At 41.5% G+C, this 12,665-nt stretch overlaps 1 protein-coding gene and 1 pseudogene across 5 annotated transcripts in view; one reads left to right on the forward strand and one right to left on the reverse strand.

The window, feature by feature from the left end:
- The window catches only part of JADE3 (jade family PHD finger 3), a 135,551-nt gene that overhangs the window by 4,245 nt on the left and 118,641 nt on the right, over positions 1–12,665 (forward strand). The gene's annotated exons all lie outside the window — the stretch shown is intronic.
- LOC128311592 (60S ribosomal protein L12-like) lies at positions 4,234–4,726 on the reverse strand (annotated as a pseudogene).

Here is a 12,665-nt window from a genome sequence, read left to right on the forward strand (position 1 = left end):
TGCAAGAATAGTACAAAGAACTCCTGTATTCCCTTTACCCAAGGTCACTAATTATTACTAGTTCACTCCCACTTGCTTTATCATTTGTTCGTTCTTTTTCTAAACCATCTGAAAGTAACCATTGCCAGATTAGCACTTGTCAAGGGCATCCTGTTCTGAAGGGTGGCTCAAGTGTAGCAGTGGAGTATAGCGGAACTTTGGTGGTGATGCAGGGCCCCAGAGGTAGAGGGGCGTCTACCTATAGCTGTAAAGGGCATATGTGTAAGTCAGGTGAAATCAATATATGGTGCTACATATAGAAATCATTATCACTGAGAGTTCAACATCCAATGTAAAGGAAGAAGGAAATCTATTGGCCGGGGGGGGGGGGGGGGGGGGGCGGGGCAGGCGGAATTCGGTTGAAGGAGTTCACAGGAAGTGCTTAAATACCAGACCCGTTAAAGATCTGAAGAGTAGATACCTGGGAGTAGAATGTGAAGATCCATCTTCTCTGAGGCTTGCTGCTCTTATATAACAAGGTTCATGATTGGGGAAGCCTTTGGTGGTGTATACAGCACAGGCTATGGGTTCAGGCCAACTTGGATTTGAATCTGCCACTTGATCTTGGCTGGTACTTCTCTGTGCCTCAGTTTCTTCATCTGCCTAACCACATCTCCAAGGTAATAATTAATTGAGGTCAAAATTGCTCTGTAAACATTCATTTTATCTTCCCCCCGCAAGAAATGCAGTATGTGGGGAAATAGCATGAGCAGTATTAGGTATTAAAGTGGGATGCAGGGGAGTGTTTCTATTTTTCCTACAAATATATATGTAATTGCTAATTGTACTGAGAGCTATGATGAAGATCACTATAAGGGATAATAACAACAGTAGCTATGATTTGTTGACCATTGCCTGTGTACTGAGCACTGTACTAAGGTACTTAATATAGTATATCTCTGTGAGGTATGAGGCAAAGCTAACTTGCCCACGGTCACACAGCAAGTAAGAGGTAGAATGCTTTTGTAAGGGAGACTAGCAAGGTTCCCTGGACCCTGAATAATGAGCAGGAATAAGCAAGGCAAAAGGGAGGAGGGATTGCCAGGCCAAGGGAACACCAGGTGTTGTGAGGGCACTGAGGTGGGAGAGAGATGTGGAGAGGATCCACAGAGGTTTGGCTAGGACCTGGGGAAAGAGAGATGAAGTAGGCAGGGGGAGATTGACAGGGCCTTATGGGACCTCATTAAGCAGCTTGTATTTTATTCCAAGGGCAACGGGAGGCTGCTGGAAGGTGTTTTCCACCTTAAACCATACGGGGTGTGTTGGGGGGGGGTGTGGTGTGTGTAATCCAGAAAAACATCTAGTGAGGCTTAAACAAAAGTAGCCTATAAGTCATTTCCCCTTCAGTGTCCCACTTTGTGATCCAGTGGAAGCAGTGTTTCTGGCCCAAATGTGTAGATCTTAAGCAGTTTCTACTGCCCACCATTAACATGGCTAAAAAGAGTTGCTGTGATCCTGGAAGAAGCTGGTCCTGCAGAATGTTTCTAGAAGGTTTAATTAGGTTTATATATCTGATGCTTTTTAGGCTGCAGTAAGGGAGGTCTTTCAGCTTTCACTGAGCCCTGTCAAATGGGGAAAAAAGTAAAATTGGGAGAAGTCATTCCTGGAAACCTGAGTTGTGTTAGAAATGGAACTGTTGAGTATAAGACTTTGGTTTAAATATATCATGATAAAGATGCTTCGGTGACTAAATGGAAATTTTTAATGCTTTTTGTTTTTTTGGTGTGTGCCATCTGTGATGGCAGACAGCACATTTGTGAGAATCTGGGAAGACTTAGACATTTTTTCAGTACTTATATATTTATTTATTCTCGTCCAGGTACTGCAGGTTTTTCTGTTTGAAACTATTTCTTTTGTGCAGAATCAACTTTGCAGGAGGAAAACCAGTGTTCTCTTCCCCTTTCCATATGTACCAGACTGCAAACATACTTACTTTGAAGTAGCCTGTGTCAGTTAGCTTTTGGGGGGCAGGGAGGGTGGTTGGCTGATCTAGGTTGGCCTTGCTCACACATCTGGTGCTTGTCAGGCCGGTTGGTCTAGGAGGCCCTAAGCAAGGATGGCTCATCTCCACTCCAAATGGTCCCTCCTTCGGCTGGCTGGTCTGGATGGGTTAACATCGTGGTCTCAAAGGCACAAAGAGTAGCCAGCAAGAGCAAGCTCCATGTACAAGCACTTCTCTTGTGTCTGCTTGTGTCATATTTGGTATTGTCCTATCAGCCAAAGTAGGGAAGTGCTTCCTTGGCTAAGCCCAGAGTCATAGTGGGAGGGAGCCATCTAAAGGTGCAAACACCAGGTGCCTGGGTGGCTCAGTTGGTTAAGCGTCCGATTCTTGATTTCGGCTCCGATTCTTGATTTCAGCTCTGGTCATGATCTCACAGTTTGTGAGTTCACGCCCTGCATGGGGTTCTATACTGACAGTGTGGAGCCTGCATGGGATTCTCTCTCTGCCCCTCCCCTGCTCACGCTAGCTCTCTGTCTCTCTCTCTTTCAAAGTAAATAAATAAACTTATAAAATTAAAGGTGCAAATTCAAGGAGATGAAAAAAAAAAAAAACTGGGGGCCATTACTTAAGTAATGCAAAATAATTATTAATGTAACCTCTTTTCCTTTGATAAATCTTGTTAAACACTCATTTCTAAATGTACTGTATTCTTGAGATTAAGTAATACAATTGGGCCATCTTCTCTTCTATTGAGTGTGGAGCTGAGTGGTGTTTTTTTCCAGAAGGAAACTGAAGGGAGACAGTGTGCTCTGGATGTAAATATTCTTGCGAATGGCTTGACTGCTCACTGATTTTGTGTAGCTATTCACAAAGGAATTCGTGGGTTTTCTCAACCTCCTGTTCAAGTTTTATCACAAAAACTTAGTGTACTAGACTGTACTGCATTTTGTAGTCAAGCAAAAGGATAGTTAATTGGAAATCCATCACTACCTGAAAGATGAGAGAAACATTTGCAGCCTTTCCTTATAACCTTTATGTGATTTATAGTTTTTACCTGAGAAGAAATCCTTATTTGGGCATTATAATAAAGACAAAGGATTCCCTCTAGGTGTGTTTCATTTGGTCAAGATTTTAAAGTCTTCTGGGGTGCCGGGGTGGCTCAGTCGTTGAAGCTTCCAACTTCGGCTCAGGCCATGATCTCGAGGTTCCTGGGTCCGAGCCCCCTATCGGGCTCTGTGCTGACAGCTCAGAACCTGGAGCCTGCTTCAGATTCTGTGTGTCTCTTTCTCTCTCTCTGCCCGTCCCCCACTTGTGCGCTTGCATATTCTCTCTCTCTCTCTCTCTCTCTCTCTCTCTCTCTCTCAAAAAGTAAATAAACACTTAAAAAAAGACTTTAAAGTCTTCCCTGTGATTGTAGTGAAGAATCCAGTATTGTGCTGTGAAGTGAGTGGTCAGTGACCAGCAGTTTGGGGCATTAGCCTTTGGCCTTTGCTTGTGAAGTTTTCTGAAGTAACTAACACCTTTCGCATAACTGAAATAGGCTTTGCAACCAGCTTGTGGCCTGAAATATATTACATGAAAATGCAGCTAGACCCTAGGAAGCATGTGTGGGAAACTGAGGAGAAGGCTCACTTTGTATATCTTAGCGATGTACATTCCTCCAGAAAATTGCCTGGTGATAGAATCTTAGCTTCCTTTCTTTCCTCCTAGGATAAAAATAAAAAATGGAAAATCCCTGACATTTTAAAAGTCAGTGACTTGAAAATAGCCATCAAAATTATAAATGCCTGTATCATTTGACCCAGCAAACACATCGAAGAATTTATTCAACAATTATTTGCATATTACTTGGAGTGTTGCTTATGATAGCGAAATATTAGTAATATTCTAAGTATTGAGCAAGGCTTGGTTATTACACTGATAGTAGAATATTACACTGATATTGCATGATCTCTAAGATGTACAAACTTAAGAAAAACAGGAAATGGAAGAGTGTGTATTGTATGCTGCCATTTGTGATAGCTATTGGGGCAATAATATGTGCTGTATAATATGTACATTTTTTCTTACTTGGACATAAAATATTTCTGGAAAAGTGTTCAAGATACTGATAGCTTTAGGGCATATAGAGCCAGGGTAGAGGGTTGGAAGAAGATTCTTCACTGCATAAACTTTTGTATATACCTTTTGACTTTTTTTTTTCTTTTTGGCTGTCAAATGATCCTTTATTGAAATATTTTCCTTTGTGGTCCTTAACTAGCTGGGCATTCCACTGAACCATTATTGGTGTTATCTGTGATATCATGAGGGTGGCAGCCGTCAACCTTGCAGACCACAGATTGGGGAGTCCCCAGGATCTCTTTCATGGTTCCAGAGAGTTCTCTGGCTAAAGATCAGTGCCGCATCTGTTGGGCAAGGTTGACAGTCTCATCAAAAGTGATATTTCTACTGTGCTTAATGTTTTTCTGCTTCTTTCTGTCTCTTGGCAGTTCCTGAAAGGCTTTGATAATCAGGGCAGAGGAAGAAGGTACCACTTCAGACTGAGCCTGTTCTGAATGGTCATTTTCAGTGTAATCCTCAGACCCTTCCAATCTCTGGTTGCCTTGGCAATGTCATTACCAACGTTTTTTGGAGACAGAACCAGGGGCCAATTTTTGCAGCCAGGACAGACATGGCACTGACTTCCCCACCTGTGCACCTTAGGTATACAACTTTGATCTTGTTGGGGTCGAACTTAGGAGGCATCGTGGAGGTGGCCTATAACCCAGATTTGAGAGGACCAAAGAGAGTTGCACCTTCACCTCCTCTAAGGTGAAAGTCAAAAGTACCTTTTGAATTTTAAGCCATGTGAATACATTACCCCATTTTAAAAACCAAATACATTTATTTTAAAAAGAGATGATATATGGTGATGGTGATGTGAACTTCCATGGACTCCCACCCAACAGCTATGGCTGTTAAAAAAATATATATATATGTATCCAGTCAGTTTTGTCTCATAGAAATGCCTCAGAATTTCAGAATATCACTTCTGAATTTTTAGCTAAAGTCCTGCATTTTCCAGAATTTCGTACGAGTGGAATCATACAATACATAGCCTTTTTTGGTCTGGCTTCTTTTACTTGATTCATCCATTTTATGTGAACTAATAGCCTGTTCCTTTTTATCACTGAATAGTATTCCATTGTACGGATGCCCCACAGTTCGTACAGTTACCTATTGAAGGACAACTTGGCTGCTTCCAGTTTCTTGGTGATTATGAATAAAGCTGCAGCAAATATTAGCATACAGATTTTTTTGTGTGAAACATAAGTTTTCAGTTCATTTGGGTAAATACCTAGGAGTGGGACTGCTGAGTTTTTATGAGAAACTGTCAAACTGTCTTCCAAAGTGGTTCTACCATTTTGCATTCCCACCAGATTAGGTGTGTGTCAAGTTTCATCTTCCTGCATATGGATGTCCAGGGGTTCCAGAACACTTGTTGAAAAGTCTATCCGTTCTCCATTAATACTGCTTTTGCACCTGTGTCAGAAATGTGACTATGCTTGTGTGGGTCTATTTCTGGGCTCTCTATGCTGTTGCATTGATCTGTGTGTCCATTATTGTGCTATTGCCACACTGTCTTGATTACTGTTGCTTTTTGGTAAGTCTTAAAATTAGGTAACACGAGTACTCTTACTTTTTTCTTCTCTCCCAAAATTGTAGTGGTGAGAGAGGACATCCTCAAGTTGTTCCAATCTTGAAAACCATTCCATCTCTCACCATTAAGTATGATGTTAGCTGTATGTTTTTAAAATATATATACCCTATTGTGCTGAAAAGAGTTACCATAGCAGTCCTGATGCTGCTTGCTATCTTTAGCAGGCCTCACAAGATTGGCCCTTGCCTGGCGTCTTGAAAATTGGCTTTTCAATCATTTTGAAAATAAAATCTTACACTCAACCTTCATTTGTTACTTTTCCAGTGTTCTTCATTTCTTTATGCTAATCCAAGCTCCTACCTTAATCATAATTTTCTGCCTGAAGAATTTTTCCTTAATGTTTCTTTTGTGCCAGGTCTGCTGACAGTATATTCTTTGCTTTTGAGAGTCTTTCTTTGTTTCTTCACTTCTGAAGGACACTTTTGTGGGATATGGAATTCTGGGTTGACAGTTCTTTTCCTTTGCAACGTATTACTCTACCATTGCCTTGCTTGCATGGTTTCTGATAAATCGGCTGTAATTTTTGTCCTGTTTCTCCATGTGGTTAATGTGTCTTTTTTTCCTCTGACTGCCTTCAGGCTCTTTGTCTTTGCCTAGATATGGCTTTCTAAAATTTCATCATATTTATCCTTCTTGGTGTTCCTCTGAGCTTCTTGTATCTGTGGATTGTTGTCTGTCACTGATTTTGGAGAGTTCTCAGTCATTATTTTTTCACATCATTCTTGTGTTCAATTTTCTCTTTTTTTTTATTCCTCTGGAATTCCAGTTTACAAGTATGTTATGCTGTTTGATATTTTCCCACAGTTCTTACATGCCATGTTCTAATTTTTCACTCTCTTATCTCTTTTTATTTTAATTTTTATTGATCTGACCAATAAACTCGATCGTTATGCTCACAGATTCTTTCCTTGGCTGTGTCTAATCTCCTGTTGAGCATGTTGGGTTTTTTGTCCTTTTTTTGAGCATGTTGGGTTTTTTTTTAACTTTTTTTTTTTTATTTCTAGCATTTCGATTTCTTTCTTATCCTTTCTTTTTGCTGAAATTATTCATCTAGACTTGCATGTTGCCTACCGTGCAACTCTGCCATTAGAGTCTTTAATATATTAATCATAATTCTTTTAAATTTCATTCCAGATAGTCCCAACATCTGTATTCATATTGAGTCTAAATTTGATGATTGCTTTGTCACTTGGAATATTTCCTTGCCTTTTACTATGCCTCATAATAAAAAGCTGAACATGGCTGAAAAGCTGTTGAAAGCTGTTGAAACTGAACATGGGCAGGAGATACTGAGGTAAATATTTGATATGTTTGGAGAAGAACACAGGTGTCCTTCTGCTAGGCCTTTAGTGTGGAGATTTGAGTTAATCGAGTCAGGAGTTGGCTTGTATTTGATGTTTGTTTTTGGTAGGGCACCAGAGATTTCTGACTCCTCTAGTGATACCTTCTTTTTGACTCCGGCTTGGCTTTGGGGTTTTCCTTTGTGCTGTTTCCCAAGAGCTATCTCTCCTAGCCCTCCCAGTTGTATTCCACTGTTACTAACCACATAGCTGGTTTGGCAGGTGGTGGCGGGGGGGGGGGGGGGGGGGGAGGAGGGAGTTTTCTGATGACTGGATGAAACCTCAGACTTAGGCAGGTATTGGAACCTGGGTCTTGAGTATGTCCTTTACAAGAATTCCTGCTCGCCCTCCAGGGGTGAAGCTTCTTTTTCTTTTTCCTGTCTTCCTCTTCCCCAGCTGCAGTTGAGTGTCCTGAAGCCAAGGGTTTCAAGCCCTTCCCCCTACAGATTAAGCCTTTTGTTCTGTTCTGGAGATAAAGGAAAGGGGTCTGGGTGGATTTCACAGTGGGTGTTGTTTTCCTCAGCCAACCGGCACCAGGATGGGAGCTTTGTCTGGGATTCCCCTGATTCTTTCTCTAAGAGCCTGGTGGGATTCCTGTAGGAAAAACTTGTAAGAGGATGGGAATTCCTCCGCCCCGTGTGGAACCCAGGAGCTTCATACTCTCATGACATCCCATACTCTGGCCTTCGGTAACTTGTTAGAATTTCTGGTTTAATCTCCCTACCAGTTTACATGCCCAGATCCTGTGTCTTCCTGCAGGCATCTGTCTCTTCAGATATCCAGATGGTAGTTTGCCCTGTACTCCATTCTTTGATAGGTCTGAGAAGAGTCATTGGTTTTTCAGTTTGTCTAGCTTCTTTCTCGTAATGGTGAGAATGATGGTTTTCCAGGCCTTTACAAATCTGCTGAAACCTGAGTCCTAAAATGAGTTTTAATCTATATAAATGTCTAATGCAGTGCACGGCCCATAGAAACTCAGCACAGGTTAGTTTTTCCTTTCTTTTTCTCACCTCTTTGCATGTTGTGGTTTTATGGCTAGGGAACCAGGAATAATTGATTCTCGTTTGAGTTCTGCATGTTTTAGGCTTTAAGGGGGCGCCTGTGTGGCTCAGTTGGTTAAGCATCCGACTTCAGCTCAGGTCACCATCTCATGGTTTGTGGGTTCGAGCCCCACATCGGGCTCTGTGCTGACAGCGCAGAGCCCACTTGGGATCCTCCGTCTCCCTCTTTCTCAGCCCCTCCTCCATGAGCGCACTCTCTCAAAAATAAACAAACATTAAAAAAAAAAGAAACCTCTACACCACTGGCAGTATGTTGTTATATGTTTGTCTTGCTCTCTTTCAGAATTCTGTATATGCCTTTGTAATTATCGAGAACATCGTTAGCGCTCAGAAATAATTTGCCTCATTCAAAATTAGAGCTTGATTTAGTCTTCCCACAGTGTAGGTTTTGTTAGTAACCATGTGTTTGTCATTTTTATTCCCCACATTTCCGGGTGCAGTTCAGTTCAGCAGATATTTTAAGTGCCCACTGTGCTATGAGTGAGGCAGTAGGTGTTGAGTAGAATACAAGCGTGACCTGGTAAGTGGAGTAAGAGGTTCTCAAAGGCAATGGAAACCCTCTGGATGGAAGGATATTGCAACTTGGGAAATAGCTCCATTTCAATCTAGACGGATTTTTAAAAAATTTTAATTCTGTTTGTAGTTATACTAGAGATATACTAGAGATGCATTCTAGTAAAAATTGAAAAGCTGTAGAAAGAGCCATGGTTGTCCATGACATCCTTATAACATCCTCATTTTATCACATTGTCCTTCCCAGGGTTAATTTTGATTACTTATTTTTGTTTTACTATGCAAATTGCTATGCCAGATGTCATGCCGTCTAATAACTTACTGAAATACGTGTATTTTTAAGGCACTAAGCACACAAATTCATTTAACCTTTAAGGAATGTTTATTTATTTAAAAAATTTTTTTTTCAACGTTTATTTTATTTTTGGGACAGAGAGAGACAGAGCATGAACGGGGGAGGGGCAGAGAGAGAGGGAGACACAGAATCGGAAACAGGCTCCAGGCTCCGAGCCATCAGCCCAGAGCCCGACGCGGGGCTCGAACTCACGGACCGCGAGATCGTGACCTGGCTGAAGTCGGAAGCTTAACCGACTGCGCCACCCAGGCGCCCCTAAGGAATGTTTATTTAAAAGGATAACTCATCATTCAGTTTGGACGTGTGACCTGATAATGGTTCTTTGCTTCACATTGTAGTGTAACTCTTAATTTTTAAATCTGAAAACTAGTGTTAGTGATAGGTAGAATGGTATTGTGAGTAAATGGAAAATACAGAAATTAGTATTGACCAAAAAGAAGATGGCCTCTTACCATTTTCTTTAATTATCATCCAGTAAATTGACTTTCAGGGGATATACATGGTCTTGTGGATTTTGGTACATGTATAGATCAGTATAACCACCATCATAATCAAGGTACAAAACAGTTCCATCACCCCCCCAAAACTCCTTTGTGTTACCTCTTCAGTGACACTTTTCCTTCCCCAACTCTTGGCGACCACTGATCTGTGCTCCGTCACTAGTTTTATCACTTTGAGGATGTCATATAAAATGGAGCGAGGCTGAATGTAATCTTTTGAGTCTTGCATTTTTTTTTCACTCACCATAATGCTTTTGAGATTCATCCAAGTTGTGTATATTAATAGGTGTTCCTTTTTTATTGTTGAATAGCATTCCATTGTAGAAATGTACCACATTTGGGTTGTTACCAGTTTTGGGTAATTATAAGTAGAGCTGCCATAAGAATTTATGTGCAAGTGTTTATAGACACATTTGCATTTTTTAAGGCAAATACCTGAGCGTAAGATTGGTAGAATTATAGTAATGTTCATGGTGAAACTAGTTCGCTGGTGTTTTAACGCTAGAATGGATAGAGTAGCAGAGACTCAAGTTTGAATTATGCTTACTTAGTCATGCAACCGTGAGTGAGTTTAACCTCTTTGTGCCCCAGTTTCCTCTTTTGTAAAATGAAGTTAATAATGATAACCACTGGGATTGTTGTGTGGAATTAAAGACTTCTTAAGGATACAATGCCGAGCAATGTCTGGCATACCAAATATTATTATTTCATGTTTAACTGAACCTTGTCAGAAACATTCATCTGTAATTAAAATAGGGAAATTAAGTAATCCATAAGTGTGGTGTGTTTAGTAGGCAAGCCTCCAAAGCAATGCCGTCTCTAGGGGAAATTTTAGAAGTTATCTTTAGGGGAGGCCAGGTGGCTGAGTCGGTTGGGCATCCAGCTTCAGCTCAGGTCAGGATCTCGCAGTTTGTGAGTTCAAGCCCCACATCGGGCTCTGTGCTGACAGCTCAGAGCCTGGAGCCTGCTTTGGATTCTGTGTCTCCTCCTCTCTCTGCCCCTCCCATGCTCACTCTCTCTCTCTGTCTCTCAATAATAAATAAACATTAAAAAAAAATTTTTTTTTAAAGTTATCTTTAGTGGTGAAAAAGTTCAGGACCATACGTATGGGAGTCCTATGTAATAGCCAAAGATTGGACTGCATGCCCATTTTTGATGATTTTACTTGCCCTCTCAGCATTAAAGAATCACATTCACCAAAATTTAGTACATTGCTATACTTAATGAAGAAACTGCAAAAACTACCTCAAAATCAACTAACATTCATTTAGTGCTTGCTGTATACCAAGCCCCAGGATAGGCATTCCTCAAGGGTATAAACCTGAGTACCTCCCCACAAAATAAGAAATTTGGATAATCACTAAATGTTATTTTTGTACTTTTTAAAGGTAACTGTTGACACTGACGAGGCATGATTTCTTGGAGCCCCTATGATGTGAGCCGTCTGTGATTTCTCAGGTCCTATCTTAAAACACATCTTTTTACAGGAAACCTCCCCAGTTTTGAGGAGAGAATTGCAAAACTCAGCATGCCTGAGTAAATCTCTCCCTAGAGCACTGTGTCATTAGGAAATGCAACAGAGGCCCCTTTCTTGCATAACTGCTCTATAGTATGGTCTGGCTCAGTCTGAGAAAGCACCAAGGGCAAAGGGGATGTGTTTTCCCCTGGAGAACTCCCTGTCCTGTGAGGTACACACAAAGGCCTACCCATCCACCTACTATACAGTGAATGAAAGCCAGTGTGTGCAAAGAGGAGCCTCAATATCCTTTCTTCTCTTGTCCGTTCAGTTGTTTTGCAATGTATTCACATGCCGCGGTCTGTCAACTGAGGATAATTCTTCACCTGCACTTTCAGGGGAGCTAACTGGGTGGAACGAGAAGTTTAGAGCACACACTCTAGGATGTCATCTCTAAACTTCCCTCACTGCCTCCCCTCCCCAAGTATCACCACCATCCAACACTCAGGTGTACCTGGAGCCTTTCCTCACAATTGGAGCCTCCTTCCCTCTTTGCCCTGCCAATCCTGCCTGGGCCATTTCTTGCATATTCTAGCCCAGCAAGAGACTCCCCTGCGCCTCAAAACCTGCTCATTTGGACGCCATCCTTTACTCCATATTTCCTCATTAAATCATGTCTTGTCTTTTCACTTTGTCACCTGATGCCATGCTTCCTTATTCTGTGACCTATTTCGTATATACGTGACCTGAAAGTTGTACAACTGGACTGCTACTCCCAGAGTGTAGGAAACCCTCTGATTCTCCATATCCTGTCTCCCACAAATACCTGAAAGAGAATTGCCGCCTGCTATTTAATAAACAAACTAAATATCTGTTCTCATTTTGTGTTTAAAAATTACATGTAACGTGTTCTAATGGCCACAGAAGTCCTGTGGACAGTGATAGTTTGGGAAATAACTATGTGTCTTGTGGACTGTCAAAAGAAAACTGGTGCTTTGCCACGCTGCCACTGTGAAAAGTGTGACTATATAGTCTGCCTGTGCAGAACATGACTCCATAGTATAGACTGCAGTCAAAACTGCAGGCAACCTTTTTCTGGCTCCATCATGGTTTCTGACCTTCCTCATAGTTCTTTTCCCGTTTACATTGTTAAAGAGCACTAGAAATTTTTTTCAAATACAGACGAAGCATTGTTAACAGTTGTATTGTACTTGTCTCTCATGAAACTTGTATCTTATACAGGAGACTGGTGTGTGGGGGTGCGTGTGTGTGTGTGTGAGAGAGAGAGAGAGAGAGACAGAGACAGACAGAGACAGACAGAGAGAGAGATGAGCCTGAATTTAGCTCTCTGGGATGACCAATTTAAATCCAGGATAAACAATTTTTATACCTCTAAATAAATCTGGAGGTAAAAGCTCCAGTTATGCCCTTTAACCCCTTGAGGAGAATCCACGCAGGCACTTGCCTTTAGGGAAACCATCTCTAGGCTGCTCTCTTGCCATGATCTCTATGCCACTATACTCCAGAGCCAGTTCAACTTCCTTCCAGACTGCTGTCCATGAAGATGCAGGTCCTAAAGGCCTCTTCCCTATACCACCATTCCCACTCCTGCCACGAGGCCGCCACTGACTCCTTGCTGCTCACTGCATGGTGGGTAGTGTCTGTATTCCCGAAAGCCTAGCAGTTAAGGTCTTCCACATCCAATCATAACCTTTCCCACCATCGTTACCTCTTAATTTTTCAAATCCTCGCCTCTACC

This window comes from Acinonyx jubatus, chromosome X (genome assembly GCF_027475565.1).
Source record: "Acinonyx jubatus isolate Ajub_Pintada_27869175 chromosome X, VMU_Ajub_asm_v1.0, whole genome shotgun sequence".
Taxonomy (NCBI): domain Eukaryota; kingdom Metazoa; phylum Chordata; class Mammalia; order Carnivora; family Felidae; genus Acinonyx; species Acinonyx jubatus.